The following is a 22,533-nucleotide window of genomic DNA, read 5'->3' on the forward strand; positions in this document are numbered from 1 at the left end:
GCCTGATAGATTTAGGACATAAGGAGACAAGAAGGAAGACAGAACACCCAAAGGGAGGAAAAATAGAGTGGTTCCCAAGGATGATGAAGTTACCTCAGGGACCACTCCATGGCCTCTTAGTCTGATTTCCTACCTCTGTGATTCTTGGACATCTTCTAGAACCAGATGATTAGCCAGACCAGAATAGTTAACAGTCCTTAGTGACCTGGCAACTATAATTTTTCAGTCTTGATCACTATCAGTGATATTAAATGTCCCCTATTCATCACCGCTATCTAATCATCACCATTATTCTGAGAATCTCATATGGAAGTAGGAACTTCCTACTTCCGGTGACAAGGATCTTGTGAATGAATCACACAGCCCCAGTAGCCATGTCTGGGTGCCAGGGAAGTAGCAGCTCCCAGGAAATGCATGAACCACCTTGCCTGGAGGCTAAATCAGAGTGCCTCAATGGTGGGTCTGTGAGCAGAGTTTGTGAACTTGTTCCAAAAAAATAAAAGAATATCTTTTTCCAAGGCAAAATCTTCTAGCTTCCCATCCCTTTGTTATGAAACAGAGCCCTCATTCAACTGATCTAGAGAATTTTGGCAACCAAACATTGTGTTGAGATGAAGCCATGGAAAGAGTCTCAGTCTAAGAGACAAGAGACTCAGGTGACAACCAAGGATCTGTTCCTCCTTGACACTTTCAGCAAGACCCTTTCCTATCTATAAAACTCCACGTATTCTTCCAGCTCTGTCATACTAGGGTATTATGATGTGGGATAATACTTGGACTTTTTTGTTTTTTGTTTTTGCATCCTTCTTTCCAATGGCATAGCCTGCTCAAGTGTGCAGCAGTGCTTTATATTCATGTCCTCTGAGCCTCACTCATCTCTGAGCAAGTTGTGCGTTGCTATCAGGACACTCCCAACTCTTGTGCAACATCAGTGTAGCCAGAGTGTTAAGGAAAGGAAAATAATATCAGATGATAGAAGTGCTTTAGTTTATTTTATGCTTATCATTTTCATGTAACTGTTTGGACCAGGATTTCCTAATATAGAGTATCCTTGAGTAATCCTCTCCTTAGTAAGCCTCTGAAATGGTCATAACATTGTATGGCATTATGAAATATGTTGTCAGACTCTTGTCCACCAATGCATAGACTTGACTCCCTTAAAAGATCTATTGGGAGATGGAGGTGACAAGAAGTCTTCCTGCCGGCAAGGTTGGGTGCGCCTACAAAGTCAGCCCAGTAACCCTGAAAGTAGGACTCACCAAGGATAGGAGCTGCTCATCACAGCCCCACCCTGAGGCCCAAGCAAGAGGTGGCCCTGTCCTGGGCCTGCCCTTTAAAGGACGCTTCTCCATTTTTCCTGTGGTTATTCCCCTCCGCACGGGTTGAGAGGTCCTTTAGGCCTAAGGAAAGTAACCACTCATAGCCTATATCACTCCCCCTTTTATAGCATACCCTAAGTACCTGGGTTCCCACCAAATGGCCTCAGCTCACTCCAAGGCCCAATCTGGCCATTTTCCTTGGTCTATTCCTGCAAAGGAGAGCTGTGCTCTTAGTATGACCACCCCTTGGCTCCTGATATGTACAACCTGAGGTCCCCGGAGGGTGACTCCTGGGGACAGTGGGCATAGCTTGGATTTGTGAGCTGCCTTATCCACTCATCTGCCTGAGAGAAGACCATCACAGGGTGGGACAGAGCTGAGGATGGGAAGTCAAGGTGGAAAGGGGAGATGCACTATGAGGCGGGGGAGGGCAGTTCGCTGGAGAGTCCGTAAACTATAAATTAAAACCTAGCCTTCAAGGTGATTATGAATGTGCATTTGTCAAGTGAGGAGCATAGAACCTCTTGATTTAACATTTGTTAAGTTGGTTTACAACTTTTAAATACGTAAACATATAGCAAATGGGCTTCCATTTGTACCCTCTCCCTGCAAATATTGGGAGTGAGTCTGGAAAGTGGTGCACTTCCAACAGCTTGTATAAATATTATTAAAGAGGAGGGAAAGTAGGTGAGCAGTGGCAAAGACTCACAACCCTAAGGGAAAACCTCTCCTAAAACTCAAACCAATGCAAACAGAAAGATTCCAAGCGCAGTGAGAAGGACCAAGAATCCACAGCACAGGCCACTTTGCCTTAGCATACAGGGTTGTGCCATCAGGACCCATCTGGACCCAGCCCACACAACCCATCTTTTGGCTAATAGGCTATTCCCCAATCCCTAAACTCACCACCAAACCTCAATGTCTTTTCCCAGTTCACTCCCTCAGCTTAGAACCCCTTTTCCCCATTTCTCCCTATAATGAAATCCTTGAAAGCTCAGCTTAAATGCAGTCAGCTCCCCAAAGGCCATAGCCTCAGACTTCCACACACAACCACACCAAGGAAAATTCATTGCTCTCTCATCTATTTCCAATGTATTTTATGTCTACCTCTAGTACGGCATAAAACAGACTAGATGTTACTTTTTTTGTATCCCTAGTAGTGGTCAATCAGTATTTGCTCAATGACCTCTGCTCAGCTATAAAGGGCTGAGGGAAAGGCACTGATTCTTCTCACACGTTTTACCTAAGTCTGCTTCCCTCCCATCCAGAGAGAAAATCATCATAATCTCACACTTATTCTTATCGTGACACTTCTCTGCACTCGTCATCATGCCCTACGGTTTGTACAGCACTACAGCTCTTTCATGTACATCAATTCATGGTATCCTCATAAGTATTACATAATGTTATAAGCCCCATTTTCATCTGAAGAAATAGATCTGAGAGTGAGCGAACAGCAGAGTTTGAACTTGAACCCCAGGTTTTAACTCCAGTTTCAGTGCTCTTTTCTCTCTACTGGATCCCCGAGATTACGGCTTAAGCACCCCCCTTGTTCTTATGACTGACAAGCTCATGTAGACCCTGGTAACTGACCAGTGCAGAGATCTAATCAACATTGGATTTGGACAAATAAGGAGTCAGGGAGGAAACCCTCAACATTTATAAAACAAAATAGGAACAACCAACAATGAAAATCCAAGGATTGGGAAGTGAGTTTGGCTTAAGTAAACCCCAGTCACCAGAAATGCTAGCTTACGTGAAATAGGACTTTCCAGAAAACAGCAGGTCAAATGGGAGTTACTCATGGTCTGGAAATCTGTCATGGGTAATGCTGGGTGCTCTCTTATAAGAAACATTTTGAAAGGGGTTTGGAAACAGTGTTTGCTAAAGGGATGGAAGTGGTCCAGAAATGGACAAGTAAAGATTATAAGGAAAGTGAGAAAGGAAAAGTGGGGAAACTGGTTTGGGGAGAGGATGAGGAAGGAAACCAGGAAGTAGCTCAAAGAAAGCCAACCCCAGGCAGAGGGAGGATGAGCCAGGAACATCTGCCCACTCCCATGGCCTCATGGTATCATGCAAACCTAACTGCACCCAACCGAGTCAGCTCTGACCGGAAGGGGTAGACCACAGGCTTGACTGCTCCTACCCTACAAAAATCCCTGAAAATGTATGGCAGCAGCAGTTGGGATGGGAGGCACTGTCTGAGCTGTGGGTGCCTGTGTCTGCCCCAGCAGATCCCCTTAATTATGGCATGCCTTCCAACTTGGGAAGCCCACAATTAGTTCTGAGAAGTGTTCTGGGGAGACGGACCCCACAGCTGGTCTTTTCTTCTGGATTATGTTACCGTATTCAGTTGGACAACAGTGACGGCTCACGTGTATGAAGTAACCCAGAGAGGACTGTCTCGGGCCAGTGGCTCCAGCTGGGAGCTCTATGAATCCCTGGTTCCCTACATCAGCCCAGCACAGCTTGTGCTGGAGTAACCAACAGGAATCAGGAAAGAAGGTTTTACTATTTTGATTCCCAAGGCTTGCCCCTCTGGGCTCTTCCATCAAACTTCTATGAACTAATTTTTGTCACAAAGCAATAATTTCCAGGAGACTGAAAAATGTCCTTTAACACCAGGCCAGTAGGAAGAGCTTTCAAGAAAAAGATTCCAGGGATGAGATTTAGAGAAGGGAATGTTAAGAGCTTAGTTGTACATTTAGTTGTATGTACAACATTACTAACATACAGAGAGAGGCAGACACAGAGAGAGACAGAGAAAGAGAAATTCAAATATTTGTGTTCAAATCCTTTGTTCTTCACTCACTAGCTCTGCACCCATGGATAAGATCCTTATGGTCTCTGAACCAACATCCCCATCTGTCTAATGGAGATAATACTTTCCTTATCTGGTGGTTGCAAGGAGAAATGTTTGTTAATTTCCAGGAATAGAGCAGGTATTCAGGAAATGTCTCCTGAAGCAGAAGTTGGAGTTTCGCAGTATTTTATACTGTATTTTAGCCACTCTCCCAAGAACCTACCAGCCAGATGCATCTGTCAATAAACTGGTGATATCAGTTAGGCACTTCTTAGGGGAGAGTTCCTGAATCCCACACTGGGACACACCAGCAACCACCAGGAGGCATGAGGAGAATGAACCCCTCCTGAGAGCCTGCCTTAGGCCACACGGCTGCAGTAAGTACACAACGTCCCTTCACTTCACATGTGGGGAGCCAAGCAGAGATGGGACTAAGTCTCTGACGTCCAGGACTTCAGGACCCTTAGGTCTGTTTCTATCCAAGAAAATGCTGGGTGGCCCAAAGGCAGAAGTAAGGATTTGGATGAGAGAGTCAAGGCACACTTATATTAGATGTAAAATATCTTCTTCCATGCAATCTCATTCTCTCTTCACCAAGTCATAAATACCTAATCTCTGCATTTTGTTCCTGATTCCTTACCGCCCCACTGCATTTGGACCCAGAAGTATGACTTCTGAAGCCTAGAGAGATACGACCAAGTGATACATGTAATACATGTGACTTCTGCCCACATTTTCTTGGCAGAACTAGTAACAATGGCTACATCTAACTTCAAGGAAGTGAGTCCATCAGTCAGTGTAGTTCGGGTTAAATGGTGGCAATGAGCAGCCCCCCAAATCTCAATAATGTATAGGAACAGTGATTTATTTCTCATTCATGTGACATTAGTAGCACTGTAAATGCAAATACAGAGGGCTTTAAAACAGAACTTTGTAGGAAGAAATGGTACATCCTGCCAGTACTAGAGATTAAGGGAGTAGGGACAGTTACACAGAAAAACAGACGATTGATCCTGGCTTAGAGTTGGAGAACTTATCATTATGTATATTATATTCAACAATAAATTCATTCAACAAATACTTATTGAGTATCTACTATGGACCAGGAACTGAACCCACTGATGTACAGTGGCAAACAAAACTGGCCTGGTCTCTACCCTCACAGAGATTAAATATATTTAGAAAAAAACTGAAATTAAACCGATAAACACAAAAATAAATATATATTTACAAATTGGGCTGTTACAATGGAAAACACTGGGCTGTCAGGGACAGAAAAGCAGACAGAAGGCCATACTGAGGAAGTGATGAGAGAACCGAGTGTTGACTGAGTTAGCCAGGCATAGAGTGGTGGAAAGAATGTTGTAGGCAGAGCACACAGGTTGTAAAAACTCCCTGAGATGGAAAAAGGGATTGGTTACTTGAAGTACTGATGGGAGGAGGGAAATCAGTGTAGTGAGTGAGTGGAAAAGCAGTTCAAGGGGAGGTTAGTGAGGAGAAAGATCATGCAGGGCCTTGAGACCATGGTAAGGGTTTTATTGTGTTTTAAGTGAAATAAGCCATTGATAGTTTTCCATCATGGGGGGTGGGTGCAATTTATGTGTAAGTGTGAGACATTATCCTACACCCATTTATAAATCATTTTTACTGCTACATGGAGAGTGGATTGAAGTGAGGCAAGAGTTGAAACAGGAAAACCAGGTTGGACATTAGGCAGGAATCAAACAAAAGATGGTGGTGGCCTGAGGTAGCCCTCTGGAGATGGATATGGACATATCCGTAATGATTCCAAGACTATTGATTTAGATATAAAATCAATAGCATTTTGTGATGAATTAGAATGTGCGTTGGGAGAAGAGGAGCAGTGAATGAGGAAAGGTAGCAGGAAAGATAGAGCTGGTTTTGCCCGAATGAAATTTACCCAGATGAAGAAGAATGATGAAGGGCCAGGAATAGGGGAATGAAAAGATTCTTTGGTACATGTTAATTTTGAGATTCCTGTGAGCCATTTCATTTGATATTAGAAATATCAAATAAGTCATTAAATATAAGAGTCTGAGGCCCAGAAGAAAGGTCTGGGCTACAGATACTCATTTAAGGGTCATAGTATATAAAGTAATGTCAAAAGTCATGGGAATGGATGGGATGAGGATTTAAAGGGAGAAGAGAAGAAGTCCATGGACTGCTCCCTGAAGAGCTCAAAGTATTAGAGTTCAGATGAGGGGAGGAAGAACAGGGGTGCTGGAAAAGAAGTCTGAGAAGACCAGGGAGTTAGGAGAAAACCAGGGTAGTATGGTGTCATGGAAGCCAAGAGAGGAAGCATATATTTCAAGAAAGAAGAAGTGGCCAACAGCTTAGAATGCCACAAAAAGGTCCAGTAAAACAAGGACAGAGAAAACACCGTTGGCTTTGGCACCATGTAGTGACCTAGGAAAATGGGTTTCTATGGAGTGGAGGATGCAGAAGCTGAAACTGAATACACTGAAGGATTAATAAGAGGTGAGGACATGACACAGACAGCTCTTGAATGAAGTGTAGTTAAGTAAGGAAGCAGAAAATTGGGGCAATTCTTGGAGGAGATGAGAATAACAAGGGTAGTATACAAATGTTGAATATTTATTGGGTGGATCCAATGGAGAGTGAAGGGTTAAAGAGAGGTGGAGGCAGAATCCCTAATAAAGGAACAAACAGTCTTATAAGGCAAAAAAAAGGGATGGGATCCAGAGCACAAATAGGGAACCTAGCTTTGCAGAGGAGGGGAAGGGACACTTCTTCCCAGACATAGAAGAGGAAGAAAACTGGTGGTAATGTCACCAGGTGTTTGGATTTAGTAGTGGGGAGAAACAGGTAGAGCGTCTGTATTATACTCTCCTTTGGGGTTCTTAAAAAGTTAATACGTGGGAGAGAGTGGCCAAGATGGCAGAGTAGGAAGACCCTGAGCTCACCTCCTCACAAAGTCACACCAAAATCACAACTATTTACAGAACAACTATGAATATAAATGACCGGAAGACTAGCACAAAAGATCTTCTACAACTTAAGATATAAAGAAGGAACCACAACAAAATGGGTAGGAGTTGGGGGGAGATGCAGTATAGTCAAGACCCACACCTCCTGGTGTGTGACCCACAAATGGGAGGATAATCACAATTTCAGAGATTCTCCCCAAGGAGTGAGGAGTCAGAGCCCCACATTGGACTCCCCAGCCCAGGACTCCTGCCCTGGGAATATGAGCCCCCCAAATGTTTGGCTTTGAAGGCCAGAGGAGCTTGCTTTGCAGAAAACCAGAAAGCTATAGGAAACAGAGACTCTACTCTTAAAGGATGCACACAAAATCTCACACACGCTGAGACCCAGAGCAGAAGTAGTAATTTGAAAGGAGCCTGGGTCAGACCCACTTGCTGACCTTGAAGAGCTTCCCAGAGAGGAGAGGCAGGAGGCAACTGGGACTCACCCTGGATACATAGACACTGGAGGCAGCCATTTTGGGGAGTTCATCTTACCAGGAGGACACTAGTGCTGGTAAGCACAATTTTGGGATCCTCTCTCTAGTTTATTAGCCTTGGGACCCAGACCCATCCACCAGCCAGTCAGCACCAGTCCTGGGACACCCCAGGATGAGCTACTGGGTGCATGGGGACACAGCCCTACCTGCCAGGAGACTGGCCACCATGGGCCCCCATTAGCTCTCCAACCACCCCAGGACATGGCCCCACCCATCAGAGGGACCAGAACCCAGCTCCACCCACCACTGGGCCAGCACTAGCCCTGGGACCCTCAGGACCAAGCTATCCACTGTTGGGACACAGACCCACCCAAGAGCAGGCCAACACCAGCTCTAGGACCTCCAGGACCCTGAGCCAGAAACCCCAGGACCCAGCTCTACCCACAAATGGGCCAGTGCTAGTTCCTGGACCCCCTGGGCCCTGACCCCACCAACCCATCAGCAGGCAGACACCAGCTCCAGAACATTTTAGGCCTTTCAGCCAGTCACCTCAGGATCATGCCTCAACCACCAGTGGGCCAGCCCCAGCCCCAGGACTTGGCCCTGCCACCCAGTGGGTGGGCATGAGCCCTGGAAACCCCAGTATTGCAAGCAGCTACCTAAATACCTGGATCCTCCTGCTAGTGGGCCAGCACCAAGATGGTACTCCTCAGGCCTTGTAACCAGCTATGCCAGGACCTGGTCCTGGCCACCAGTAGCTGGCAGCCTCTGCATTAGGCAGGACCTAGCAACCAACTGGGCTGGGGGCCAACCATGCCTTCCAGTGTGTCCACAGCAGTCAACCCATTATAATAAAAGGCCCACACAACCCACACAGAGCACAGCCCTAGAACATATAACTTTGGTGACCAGAGGGGAGTGTGTTGCAGGTCCCCATAGGACATCTCCTACATAAGGCCACTTCTCCAAGATCAGGAAACATAACTGACCCACCTAATATATAGAAATAAAAAAAGATAGTTAGACAAAATGAGGCAACAGAGGAATATGTTCCAAATGAAGGAACAAGATAAAGCCCCAGAAGGAGAACTAAGTGAAGTGGAAATGAGCACTCTACCAATAAAGTAATGATTATAAAGATAATGATTATAAAGGTAATGATTATAAAGATTCTCAAAGGACTTGGGAGTTGAATGGGTGAGCACAGTAAGAAGTTAGAAGTTTCTAACAGAATTAGAAAATATAAAGAGGAACCAAACAGAGCTGAAGAATACCATAACTAAAATTAAAAATACACTAAAGAAGTCAAGAGTAGATTAGATGATACAAAGGAGAAGATCTGTAAATTGGAAGTCAGCGTAGTGGAAATTACTCAAGCTGAACAGCAAAAAAAAAAAAAAAAAAATTAAAAATGAGGACAGTTTATGGTACCTCTGGTACAATATCAAACATACTAACATTTGCATCATAGGGGTCCCAGAAAGAGAAGAGAGAGAGAAAGGGACAGTGAACATATTTGAAGACATAATAGCTGAAAACTTCTGTAACCTGAGAAAAGAAAAAGGCATCAAGTCTAGGAGGCACAGAGAGTCCAAAACAAGATCAAACCAAACAGGATCACACCAAGACACACTGTAGTTAAAATGGCAGAGACAAAAGATAAAGAGAGAATACTAAAAGCAGAAAGGGAAAAGTAACTAATTACATACAAGGGAACGCCCATAAGACTATCAGCTTAAGTTTCATCAGAAACTCTACAGGCCAGAAAAGAGTGGCACAATATATTTAAAGTGAAGGAAGGAAAAAACCTACAACCAAGAATGCTCTACCCAGCAAGAGCATCATTCAGATCTGAAGAAGAGACCAAGAGTTTTACAGACAAGCAAAAGCTAAAAGAGTTCAGCAACAAGAAACCAGCTTTACAAGACATGTTAAAGGGACTTCTCTAAGCAGAAAAGAAAAGCCACAACTTGAAATACAAAAATTACAAAAGGAAAGTCTCATTGGTAAGGCAAACATAGAGTAAAGGTAGTAGATCAACCATTTATAAAGCTGGTAGGAAGGATAAAAAACAAAAGTAGTACAATCATCTATATCTACAATAAGTAGTTAAGGGATAGACAAAACAAAAAGATGTAAAATATGATTTCAAAAACATTAAATGGGGGGTGGTAAAAATTCAAGGCTGTTAAAATGCATTTGAACTTGAAGTCATCAACTTAAAATAATCATATATACATATATATATATATAAGTATATATATATATAAATGGGAAGAGAGAGAGACTGCTATATATAAACCTTATAGTAACCACAAGCCAAAAATCTACAATAGATATACACACACACACACACGAAAGAAAGGAATCCAAACGTAATACTAAAGATAGTCATTAAATCACAAGGGAAGAGAGAAAAAGAAGAAAAAAGGAACAAGAAAGAACTACAAAACGACCTCAAAACAATTAACAAAATGGCAATATTGCATACCTATCAATAATTACTTTAAATATAGGTGGACTAAATGTTCCAATCAAAGAGGTAGAATGGCCAAAAGGATACAAAAACAAGACCCATGTACATGCTGCCTACAAGAGACTCACTTCAGATCTAGACACACAGAGACTGAAAGTGAGGAGATGGGAAAAGGTATTTCATGCAAATGGAAATGAAATGAAAGCTGAGGTAGCAATATTTGTATCAGACGAACTAGACTTTAAAACAAAGACTGTGACAAAATACAAAGAAGTTTTTAGTTGTCTGAGAATAAAGAGTTTTAATTATTCATCTCCATTATTTATGTTATTATTTCTCTTTTTAAATTTTTGTGTATTACACTGGTTATTATCTCCAGACCAGTGTTGTGTAGAAGTGGTGAGAGTAGACATCCTTGCCTTTTTCCTGATCTTAGGGAGAGTAATTTTTTTTTAATCTGCCTTATTTCTCCCACTAAACAGTGAGATCCTCCAGAGTAGGAATCATGACTTATTCATGATTGTGCTCTCTGCTATGCCTGACACAGAAAAGTGTCTGTCATCTAAGAAGAATTTAGTAAATATTTATTGAAATATTTTAAAAATGACAGATAGCAGAAATGCACTGGGACCTGTTCTGTTGTGAATCCTTGCCACATTTGGTGCTAATCTCTTAAAATGAAATGGCAGCTCATATAAACAGGCAACCACTGATGAAAGAATTTTTTTAAAGAGTTAATGGTTTCAGATTCTGAGTTTTATGCAAATATCATGTTAGACGGTCTAGGCATGGCCAGGAGACATTGACCATTCTGACCAGGATGCTAAAAAAGACATATTGCATTACCCTGACTCTAAAATTCTAAGCACACTAAGAACTGCCAAAAGTAAACATAGCATTCAGGTTTGCCTACTGTGGGCCTCAAATGTGCAGAACTATAAAGTTAGCTAAAAAGAATAAAAAACTGGAAAACTAGGATTTGTGGGAAAATAGATTCATCCATCTGATATTCATCCACAAAGTACCATTGCTTTCAAACAGAGTGTTATTAAAACTTTATCATCAGGTTCAGCAGCAACTGCTGATTCAGAGCTTTTTGAAAAATAACAAGTAATAGTAAATGCTATCAATTACTGAGAACTTATGCCAAGCATTGTGCTAAGAGTTTCAAATACCTTATGTCATGTCACCCACCTACACTTGGAGGTGCACACTGCATCCCATTTTATATAAAGATTGAGATTAAATTACTGTCCCAATACGTGCAGTTCCTAAATGCTACAGATGAGACCCAAAGAAGACCTAAGTCCCAACTATGTGAACTATACCTCCAAATTTCATACCGTGGAGAGGGGGTGTCCTGACCACCTTCTCCACACTACCCCAGGTCCTGGAATCTGACTCGAGATCAGGGACCACATCTGTGTGTCATGCCTCTAACCCAAAGTCTAGAATAGTGCCCTAACACTAAATAGGTGCTCAGCCAAAATTTTACACGTGAAATGATACACCTTATCAGTTAACCCTCACCACAACCCTAACATTTGTCTGTTTCACCTCCCAATAATTGCACATTTTTTATTGAAATATTTCACTCTGATGCTGAATTCTCCCTTTCCTCTTGGTAATTCTAGGTAATTTTATAAATTTTTACTTTGTTTTTGAAACTGTGTTGAAGCATCTTTCTAGTGTTAAAGGTTTCAAAATATTATGTAGAGACTACATTGCTCCTAAAGATGTTTTTTGTCTTAAAGTCCATTTTATCTGAAATTAATATATTTTCACCAGCTTTCTTTTGTTTAGGATTTATGTGTTTCATCTTTTTCTATTCTTTTTACTTTTAACCTTACCATGTCTGTAAGGTTTCGATATCTCTTTTGTAAAAGCACATGGCTGAATTTTGTATTACTGTTCTCAAAATCATTCTAAGCCTATATTAACTAACATATTTAAGCCATTTACATTTTGTTGATTAAGTGTTTGGGCTTGTTCCTACCATTTTACTTTGTGTTTTCTTTTGTAGGATATTTTTCTCTTTTCTTTTTTTAAAATATTGAATTTGTGGCATATTTATTTTCTTTCTTTTTATTTATTCATTTATTTATTTTTGGCTGTGTTGGGTCTTCATTGCTGCCCGTGGACTTTCTCTAACTGCGGGGAGCAGGGGCTACTCTTAGTTGCGGTGCATGGGCTTCTCATTGTGGTGGCTTCTCTTGTTGCAGAGCATGGGCTCAAGGCATGTGGGCTTCAGTAGTTGCATCACACAGGTTCAGTAGTTGTGGCTCACAGGCTCTAGAGCGCAGGCTCAGTAGTTGTGGTGCACGGGCTTTGGTGCTCTGTGGCATGTGGGATCTTCCTGGACCAGGGCTCGAACCCGTGTCCCCTGCATTGGCAGGTGGATTCTTCACCACTGCGCCACCAGGGAAGCCCTGTGACATATTTATTCTCTTATTCCATTTCTTTCTCTTTTCCGGTTTGGAAGATTTACACTCCATTTCAGTTCTTATAATGGTTGTCCTTGAACATTGCCATTTATAGGTGTTTTTATTTTATTTATTTATTTATTTATTTATTTATTTTTCTTATCGTCTCTTAGTGCTGATGCATGGGTTTGGGTTTTTGGTTTTCTGTACTCTGCCCTTTTACTTAGGAGGCAAATCTTTTATTTTTTTAAAAAATATTTATTTATTTATTTATTTGGCTGCATTGGATCTTAGTTGCGGCATGCAGGATCTTCATTGTGGCATGTAGAATCTTTAGTTGCGGCATGTGGGATCTAGTTCCCTGACCAGGGAATGAACCTGGGCCCCCTGCACTGGGAGTGCAGAGTCTTACCCACTGGACCACCATGCAAATCTTTTAAAGGTTTCAAATTTATGTAGTGGTATCAGTTTCAGTTGCTCAAGGGCCCAGACCAATGTTCTGCTGTTAAAAGAAAAATCTCCAGGCAAGGCTTCCAGGACCACTAATCTCTCTGGAAAGGTGCTCATCAGCTTCCAAAGCTCACTGCTTTTTTGCAGTTACCCCTTCATTTCTACCATCTGAGGATTTCCCATTTCTCCTGTGACCACACTTACGTGATTTATTTTTTGAATTTTTGAATTTTATTTTATTTATTTTTTTATACAGCAGGTTCTTATTAGTAATCAATTTTACACACATCAGTGTATACATGTCAATCCCAATTGCCCAATTCATCACACCACCATCCCCACCCCCCTGCGGCTTTCTCCCCTTGGTGTCCATAAGTTTGTTCTCTACATCTGTGTCTCAACTTCTGCCCTGCAAACCGGTTCATCTGTACCATTATTCTAGGTTCCACATACATGCATTAATATACGATATTTGTTTTTCTCTTTCTGACTTACTTCACTCTGTATGAAAGTCTCTAGATCCATCCACATCTCAACAAATAACCCAATTTCGTTCCTTTTTATGGCTGAGTAATATTCCATTGTATATATGTGCCACATCTTCTTTATCCATTTGCCTGTCGATGGGCATTTAGATTGCTTCCATGACCTGCCGATTCTAAAGAGTGCTGCAATGAACATTGGGGTGCATGTGTCTTTTTGAATTATGGTTTTCTCTGGGTATATGCCCAATAGTGGGATTGCTGGGAATCTATTTTTAGTTTTTTAAGGAAACTCCATACTGTTCTCCATAGTGGCTATATCAATTTACATTCTCACCAACAGTGCAAGAGGGTCCACTTTTCTCCACAACCTCTCCAGCATTTGTTGTTTGTAGATTTTCTGATGATGCCCATTCTAACTGGTGTGAGGTGATACCTCATTGGAGTTATGATTTGCATTTCTCTAATAATTAGTGATGTTGAGCACCTTTTCATGTGCTTCTTGGCCTTCTGTATGTCTTCTTTGGAGAAATGTCTATTAGGTCTTCTGCCCATTTTTGGATTGGCTTGCTTGTTTCTTTAATATTGAGCTGCATGATCTGCTTATATATTTTGGAGATTAATCTTTTGTCCATTGATTCACTTGCAAATATTTTCTCCCATTCTGAGGGTTGTCTTTTCGTCTTGTTTATGGTTTCCTTTGCTGTGCAAAATCTTTTAAGTTTCATTAGGTCTCATTAGTTTATTTTTCTTTTTATTTCCATTACTCTAGGAGGTGGATCAAAAAAGATCTTGCTGTGATTTATGTCAAAGAGTGTTCTTCCTATGTTTTCCTCTGAGAGTTTTATAGTGTCCAGTCTTACATTTAGGTCTCTAATCCATTTTGAGTTTATTTTTGTGTATGGTGTTAGGGAGTGTTCTAATTTCACTCTTTTACATGTAGCTGTCCAGTTTTCCCAGCACCACTTATTAAAGAGACTGTCTTTTCTCCATTGTATATCCTTGCCTCCTTTGTCATAGGTTAGTTGACCATAGGTGCTTGGGTTTATCTCTGGGCTTTCCATCTTGTTCCATTGATCTATATTTCTTTTTTTGTGCCAGTCCCATATTGTCTTGATTACTGTAGCTTTGTAGTACAGTCTGAAGTCAGGAAGTCTGATTCCTCCAGCTCCGTTTTTTTCATTCAAGACTGCTTTGGCTATTCGGGGTCTTTTGTGTCTCCATAAAAATTTTAAGATTTTTTGTTCTAGTTCTGTAAAAAATGCCATTGGCAATTTGATAGGGATTGCATTGAATCTGTAGATTGCTTTGGGTAGTATAGTCATTTTCACAATATTGATTCTTCCAATCCAAGATCATGGTATATCTCTCCATCTGTTGTTATCATCTTTAATTGCTTTCATCAGTGTCTTAAAATTTTCTGCATACAGGTCTTTTGTCTCCCTAGGTAGGTTTATTCCTAGGTATTTTATTCTTTTTGTTGCAGTGGTAAATGGGAGTGTTTCCTTAATTTCTCTTTAGGATATTTCATCATTAGTGTACAGGAATGCAAGAGATTTCTGTGCATTAATTTTGTATCCTGCAACTTTACCAAATTCATTGATTAGCTCTAGTAGTTTTCTGGTGGCATCTTTAGGACTCTCTATGTATACTATCATGTCATCTGCAAACAACGAAAATTTTACTTCTTCTTTTCCAATTTGTATTCCTTGTATTTCTTTTTTTTCTCTGATTGCCGTGGCTAGGACTTCCAAAACTCTGTTGAATAATAGTGGTGAGGGTGGACATCCTTGTCTTGTTCCTGATCTTAGTGGAAATGCTTTCAGTTTTTCACCATTGAGAATGATGTTTTCTGTGGGTTTGTCGTATATGGCCTTTATTATGTTGAGGTAGGTTACCTCTATGCCCACTCTCTGGAGAGTTTTTATCATAAATGGGTGTTGAATTTTGTCAAAAGCTTCTTCTGCATCTATTGAGATGATCATATGGTTTTTCTTCTTCAGTTTGTTAATATGGTGTATCACATGGATTGATTTGCATATATTGAAGAATTCTTGCATCCCTGGGATAAATCCCACCTGATCATGGTGTATGATCCTTTTAATGTGTTGTTGGATTCTGTTTGCTAGTATTTTGTTGAGGATTTTTGCATCTATATTCATCAGTGATACTGGTCTGTAATTTTCTTTTTTTGTAGTATCTTTCTCTGGTTTTGGTATCAGTGTGATGGTGGCCTCATAGAATGAGTATGGAAGTGTTCCTTCCTCTGCAATTATGGAAGAGTTTGAGAAGTTTGGGTGTTAGCTCTTCTCTAAATGTTTGATAGAATTCACCTGTGAAGCCATCTGATCCTGGACTTTCGTTTGTTGGAAGATTTTTAATCACAGTTTCAATTTCATTACTTGTGATTGGTCTGTTCATATTTTCTATTTCTTCCTGGTTCAGTCTTGGAAGGTTATACCTTTCTAAGAATTTGTCCATTTCTTCCAGTTTGCCCATTTTATTGGCATAGAGTTGCTTGTAGTAGTCTCTTTGGATGTTTTGTATTTCTGCGGTGTCTGTTGTAACTTCTCCCTTTTCATTCCTAACTTTATTGATTTGAGTCCTCTCTTTTCTTGATGAGTCTGGCTAATGGTTTATCAATTTTGTTTATATTCTCAAAGAACCAGCTTTTAGTTTTATTGATCTTTGCTATTGTTTTCTTTGTTTCTATTTCATTTATTTTTGCTCTGATTTTTATGATTTCTTTCCTTCTGCTAACTTTGGGTTTTGTTTGTTCTTCTTTCTCTAGTTCCTTTAGGTGTAAGGTTAGATTGTTTATTTGAGATTTTTCTTGTTTCCTGAGGTAGGCTTGTATAGCTATAAACTTCCCTCTTAGAACTGATTTTGCTGCGTACCATAGGTTTTGTATCTTCGTGTATTCATTGTAATTTTTCTCTAGGTATTTTTTGATTTCCTCTTTGATTTCTGTAGTGATCCCTTGGTTATTTAGTAATGTACTTTTTAGCCTCCATGTGTTTGTGTTTTTTACATGTTTTTCCCTGTAATTCATTTCTAATCTCATAACGTTGTGGTCAGAAAAGATGCTTGATATGATTTCACTTTTCTTAAATTTACTGAGGCTTGATTTGTGACCCAAGATGTGATCTATCCAGGAGAATGTTCCGTGCGCACTTGAGAAGAAAGTGTAATCTGCTGTTTTTGGATGGAATGTCCCATAAATATCAATCAAATCTATCTGGTCTATTGTGTCATTTAAAGCTTCTGTTTCCTTATTTATTTTCATTTTGGATGATCTGTCCATTGGTGTAAGTGAGGTGTTAAAGTCCCCCACTATTATTGTGTTACTGTCGATTTCCTCTTTTATAGCTGTTAGCAGTTGCCTTATGTATTGTGGTTCTCCTGTGTTGGATGCATCTATATTTATAATTGTTATAACTTCTCCTTGGATTGATCCCTTGATCATTATGTAGTGTACTTCCTTGCTTCATGTAACATTCTTTATTTTAAAGTCTATTTTATCTGATATGAGTATTGCTACTCCAGCTTCCTTTTGATTTCCATTTGCATGGAATATCTTTTTCTATCCCCTCACTTTCAGTGTCTATGCGTCCCTAGGTCTGAAGTGGGTCTCTTATAGAGAGCATATATATGGGTTTTGTTTTTGTATCCATTCAGCAAGCCTGTGTCTTTTGTTTGGAGCATTTAATCCGTTCACGTTTAAGGTAATTATTGATATGTATGTTCCTATGACCATTTTCTTAATTGTTTTGGGTTTGTTTCTGTAGGTCCTTTTCTTCTCTTGTATTTCCCACTTAGAGAAGTTCCTTTAGCATTTGTTGTAGAGCTGGTTTGGTGGTGCTGAGTTCTCTTAGCTTTTGCTTGTCTGTAAAGCTTTTCATTTCTCCATCGAATCTGAATGAGATCCTTGCCAGGTAGAGTAATCTTGGTTGTAGGTTCTTCCCTTTCATCACTTTAAGTATATCATGCCACTGCCTTCTGGCTTGTAGAGTTTCTGCTGAGAAATCAGCTGTTAACCTTATGGGAGTTCCCTTGTATGTTATTTGTCGTTTTTCCCTTGCTGCTTTCAATAATTTTTCTTTGTCTTTAATTTTTGCCAATTTGATTACTATGTGTCTCAGCGTGTTTCTCCTCAGGTTTATCTTGTATGGGACTCGCTGCGCTTCCTGGACTTGGGTGGCTATTTCCTTTCCCATGTTAGGGAAGTTTTCAACTATAATCTCTTCAAATATTTTCTCTGGTCCTTTCTCTCTCTCTTCTTCTGGGACCCCTATAATGCGAATGTTGTTGCGTTTAATGTTGTCCCAGAGGTCTCTTAGGCTGTCTTCATTTCTTTTCATTCTTTTTTCATTATTCTGTTCTGCAGCAGTGAATTCCACCATTCTGTCTTCCAGGTCACTTATCCGTTCTTCTGCCTCAGTTATTCTGCTATTGATTCCTTCTAGTGTAGTTTTCATTTCAGTTATTGTATTGTTTATCTCTGTTTGTTTGTTCTTTAATTCTTCTAGGTCTTTGTTAAACATTTCTTGCATCTTCTCCATCTTTGCCGCTGTTGTTTTTCCGAGGTCCTGGATCATCTTCACTATCATTATTCTGAATTCTTTTTCTGGAAGGTTGCCTATCCCCATTTCATTTAATTGTTTTTCTGGCGTTTTATCTTGCTCCTTCATCTGGTACATAGCCCTCTGCCTTTTCATCTTGTCTATCTTTCTGTGAATGTCTGTAGGTGTTTTTAAAACTTTGCTTTGTTTCACTTTAAATGTTCTATTCTTTTCTAAAATAGCTGTAATTTCATACCTTCCACCGTTTCTAAGAACAATTGGTCAAAAACATGGCAATAAAAGTGTCAGAAGAAAAACAGAACTGTTAAGTGTTTGGTAGGTATGAAATATAAAAAATATTGTATGCAAATTGCAAATGCTTATAAAACAGGAAGTATCTAGACCTCAAATCTTCATAAGGTAAAGATAGAAATGTTGACTTGCAAGGAAAGGGAAATTGACTCCCTTTTATCTGGAAAAAGGTGTTTTTTTAAACAGGAAGGAACTTTTGCAATCTAATCCAAGCTCTTTATTTTAGAGACAGGGAATATGAATCCAGACGGTGGAAATAATGTGCCCAAAATGTTGATTTGTGGGCATGAGATACACCATGAAATAATGTTCCTGGATGGAGATGTAGGTCAAAAATCCAAGCATAAAATAGTAACTGCAAAAGCAAGATCATGTCTTACATTAGCTTCTCCATCCATGCAGGCTTAATAGATCACTTACATCAATCAGGGAAAAGGGAAGCCCTTGGCAGATTAAAAAAAAAGATAGTCAGTTGTGGGACAGTTACTGTCAACTGAGTAACAGTTGTAACAGTAACAATATTGGCAAAATCCAAAAATCCTACTAGTTTTGCAGTAGGTGGGTCAGACTACATATCCACTGAGAGCTTTTTATTTATGGTCTCTTTACTGAACTAACAAAGCATAACAAATTAATCTCTAACTGCTAATCATAAAGTCCACCAGGTATGTTTATAAAGAACTGCGTTTCCAAAGAAAACCATCCATTACTTTCCAGACACATCCCCTCTACAGGTTGGAGGAAGATTTAAATTGTGCTTTCCAAAAATCAACTTATTTGGGGATTGGTTCAAGATGGCGGAGTAGAAGGATGTGCTCTCACTCCCTCTTGTGAGAGCACCAGAATCACAACTAACTGCTGAACAATCATTAACATGGAGACACTGGAACTCACCAAAAAAGATACCCTACCTCCAAAGACAAAGAAGCCACAATGAGAGGGTGGGAGGGGTGCAATCACAATAAAATCAAATCTCATAATGGCTGGGTGGGTGACTCACAAACTGGAGAACACTTACACCACAGAAGTCCACCCACTGGAGTGAAAGTTCTGAGCCCTACGTCTGGCTTCCCAACCTGAGGGTCCAGCAACAGGAGGAGGAATTCGTAGAGAATCAGATTTTGAAGGCTAGAGTGATTTGATTGCAGGACTTCGACAGGAATGGGGGAAACAGAAACTCCACTCTTCGAAGGCACACACAAAGTAGTGTGTGCATCGGGACCCAGGGAAAGGAGCAGTGACCCCATAGGAAACTGAACCAGACCTACCTGCTAGTGTTGGAGGGTCTCCTGCAGAGATGGGAGGTGGCTGTAGCTCACAGTGAGGACAAGGGCACTGGCAACAGAAGTTCTGGGAAGTACTCCTTGGTGTGAGCCTTCCCAGAGTCTGCCATTAGCCCCACCAAAGAGCCCAGGTAGGCTCCAGTGTTGGGTTGCCTCAGGCCAAACAACCAACAGGGAGGGAACCCAGCCCCACCCATCAGCAGTCAAGCAGATTAAAGATTTACTGAGCTCTGACCACCAGAGCAACACCCAGCTCTACCCATCACCAGTCCACCCATCAGGAAGCTTGCACAAGCCTCTTTGATAGCCTCATCCACCAGAGGGCAGACAGCAGAAGCAAGAAGAACAACAATCCTGCAGCCTGTTGAACAAAAACAACATTCTCAGAAAGACAGACAAGATGAAAAGGCAGAGGGCTATGTACCAGATGAAGGAACAAGATAAAACACCAGAAAAACAATTAAATGAAATGGGTATTAAATGAAATGGGTATAGGCAACCTTCCAGAAAAAGAATTCAGAATAATGATAGTGAAGATGATCCAGGACCTCGGAAAAACAACAGAGGCAAAGATGGAGAAGAGGCAAGAAATGTTTAACAAAGACCTAGAAGAATTAAAGAACAAACAAACAGAGATGAACAATACAATACCTGAAATGAAAACTACACTAGAAGGAATCAATAGCAGAATAACTGAGGCAGAAGAACGGATAAGTGACCTGGAAGACAGAATGGTGGAATTCACTGCTGCGGAACAGAATAATGAAAAAAGAATGAAAAGAAATGAAGACAGCCTAAGAGACCTCTGGACACCATTAAACGCAACAACATTCACATTAGAGGGGTCCCAGAAGGGGAAGAAAAAGAGAGAAAGGATCAGAGAAAATATTTGAAGAGATTATAGTTGAAAACTTCCCTAACATGGGAAAGGAAATAGCCACCCAAGTCCAGGAAGCGCAGCGAGTCCCATACAAGATAAACCTGAGGAGAAACACGCTGAGACACATAGTAATCAAATTGGCAAAAATTAAAGACAAAGAAAAATTATTGAAAGCAGCAAGGGAAAAACGACAAATAACATACAAGGGAACTCCCATAAGGTTAACAGCTGATATCTCAGCAGAAACTCTACAAGCCAGAAGGCAGTGGCATGATATACTTAAAGTGATGAAAGGGAAGAACCTACAACCAAGATTCCTCTACCCGACAAGGATCTCATTCAGATTCGATGGAGAAATCAAAAGCTTTACAGACAAGCAAAAGCTAAAAGAATTCACCACCACCAAACCAGCTCTACAACAAATGCTAAAGGAACTTCTCTAAGTGGGAAATACAAGAGAAGAAAAGGACCTACAGAAACAAACCCAAAACAATTAAGAAAATGGTCATAGGAACATATATGTCGATAATTACCTTAAACGTGAATGGAATAATGCTCCAACCAAATGACACAGGCTTGCTGAATGGATACAAAAACAAGACCCATATATATGCTTTCTACAAGAGACCCACTTCAGACCTAGGGACACATAGACACTGAAAGTGAGGGGATAGAAAAAGATATTCCATGCAAATGGAAATCAAAATAAAGCTGGAGTAGCAATACTCATATCAGATAAAATAGACTTTAAAATAAAAAATGTTACACAAGACAAGGAAGGACACTACATAATGATCAAGCGATCAACGCAAGGAGAACATATAACAATTATAAATACAGATGCACCCAACATAGGAGCACCTCAATACATAAGGCAACTGCTAACAGCTATAAAAGAGGAAATCGACAGTAACACAATAATAGTGGGGGACTTTAACACCTCACTTACACCAATGGACAGATCATCCAAAATGAAAATAAATAAGGAAACAGAAGCTTTAAATGACACAATAGACCAGATAGATTTGATTGATATTTATAGGACATTCCATCCAAAAACAGCAGATTACACTTTCTTCTCAAGTGCACACGGAACATTCTCCTGGATAGATCACATCTTGGGTCACAAATCAAGCCTCAGTAAATTTAAGAAAAGTGAAATCATATCAAGCATCTTTTCTGACCACAATGTTATGAGATTAGAAATGAATTACAGGGGAAAAAATGTAAAAAACACAAACACATGGAGGCTAAACAATACATTACTAAATAACCAAGAGATCACTGAGGAAATCAAAGAGGAAATCAAAAAATACCTAGAGACAAATGACAATGAAAACATGATGATCCAAACCTATGGGATGCAGCAAAAACAGTTCTAAGAAGGAAGTTTATAGAAATGCACCCTATCTCAAGAAACAAGAAAAATCTCAAATAAACAATCTAACCTTACACCTAAAGAAACTAGAGAAAGAAGAATAAACAAAACCCAAAGTTAGCAGAAGGAAAGAAATCATAAGATCAAAGCAGAAATAAATGAAATAGAAACAATGAAAACATTGGCAAAGATCAATAAAACTAAAAGTTGGTTCTTTGCGAAGTAAATAAAATTGATAAACCATTAGCCAGACTCATCAAAAAAAAGAGAGGGAGGACTCAAATCAAAAAAATTAGAAATGAAAAAGGAGAAGTTACAACAGACACCACAGAAATACAAAGCACCCTAAGTGCCTAATACAAGCAACTCTATGCCAATAAAATGGACAACCTGGAAGATATGGAAAATTCTTAGAAAGGTATAACCTTCCAAGACTGAACCAGAAAGAAATAGAAAATATGAACAGATCAATCACAAACACTGAAATTGAAACTGTGATTAAAAATCTTCTGACAAACAAAAGTCCAGGATCAGATGGCTTCAAAGGTGAATTCTATCAAACGTTTAGAGAAGAGTTAACACCCATCCTCTTCTAACTCTTCCAAAAGATTGCAGGGGAAGAAAAACTCCCATACTCATTCTATGAGGTCTCCATCACCCTGATACCAAAACTAGACAAAGATGTCACACAATAAGAAAACTACAGGCCAATGTCACTGA

This window comes from Eschrichtius robustus, chromosome 15 (assembly GCF_028021215.1).
Source record: "Eschrichtius robustus isolate mEscRob2 chromosome 15, mEscRob2.pri, whole genome shotgun sequence".
Lineage (NCBI taxonomy): Eukaryota > Metazoa > Chordata > Mammalia > Artiodactyla > Eschrichtiidae > Eschrichtius > Eschrichtius robustus.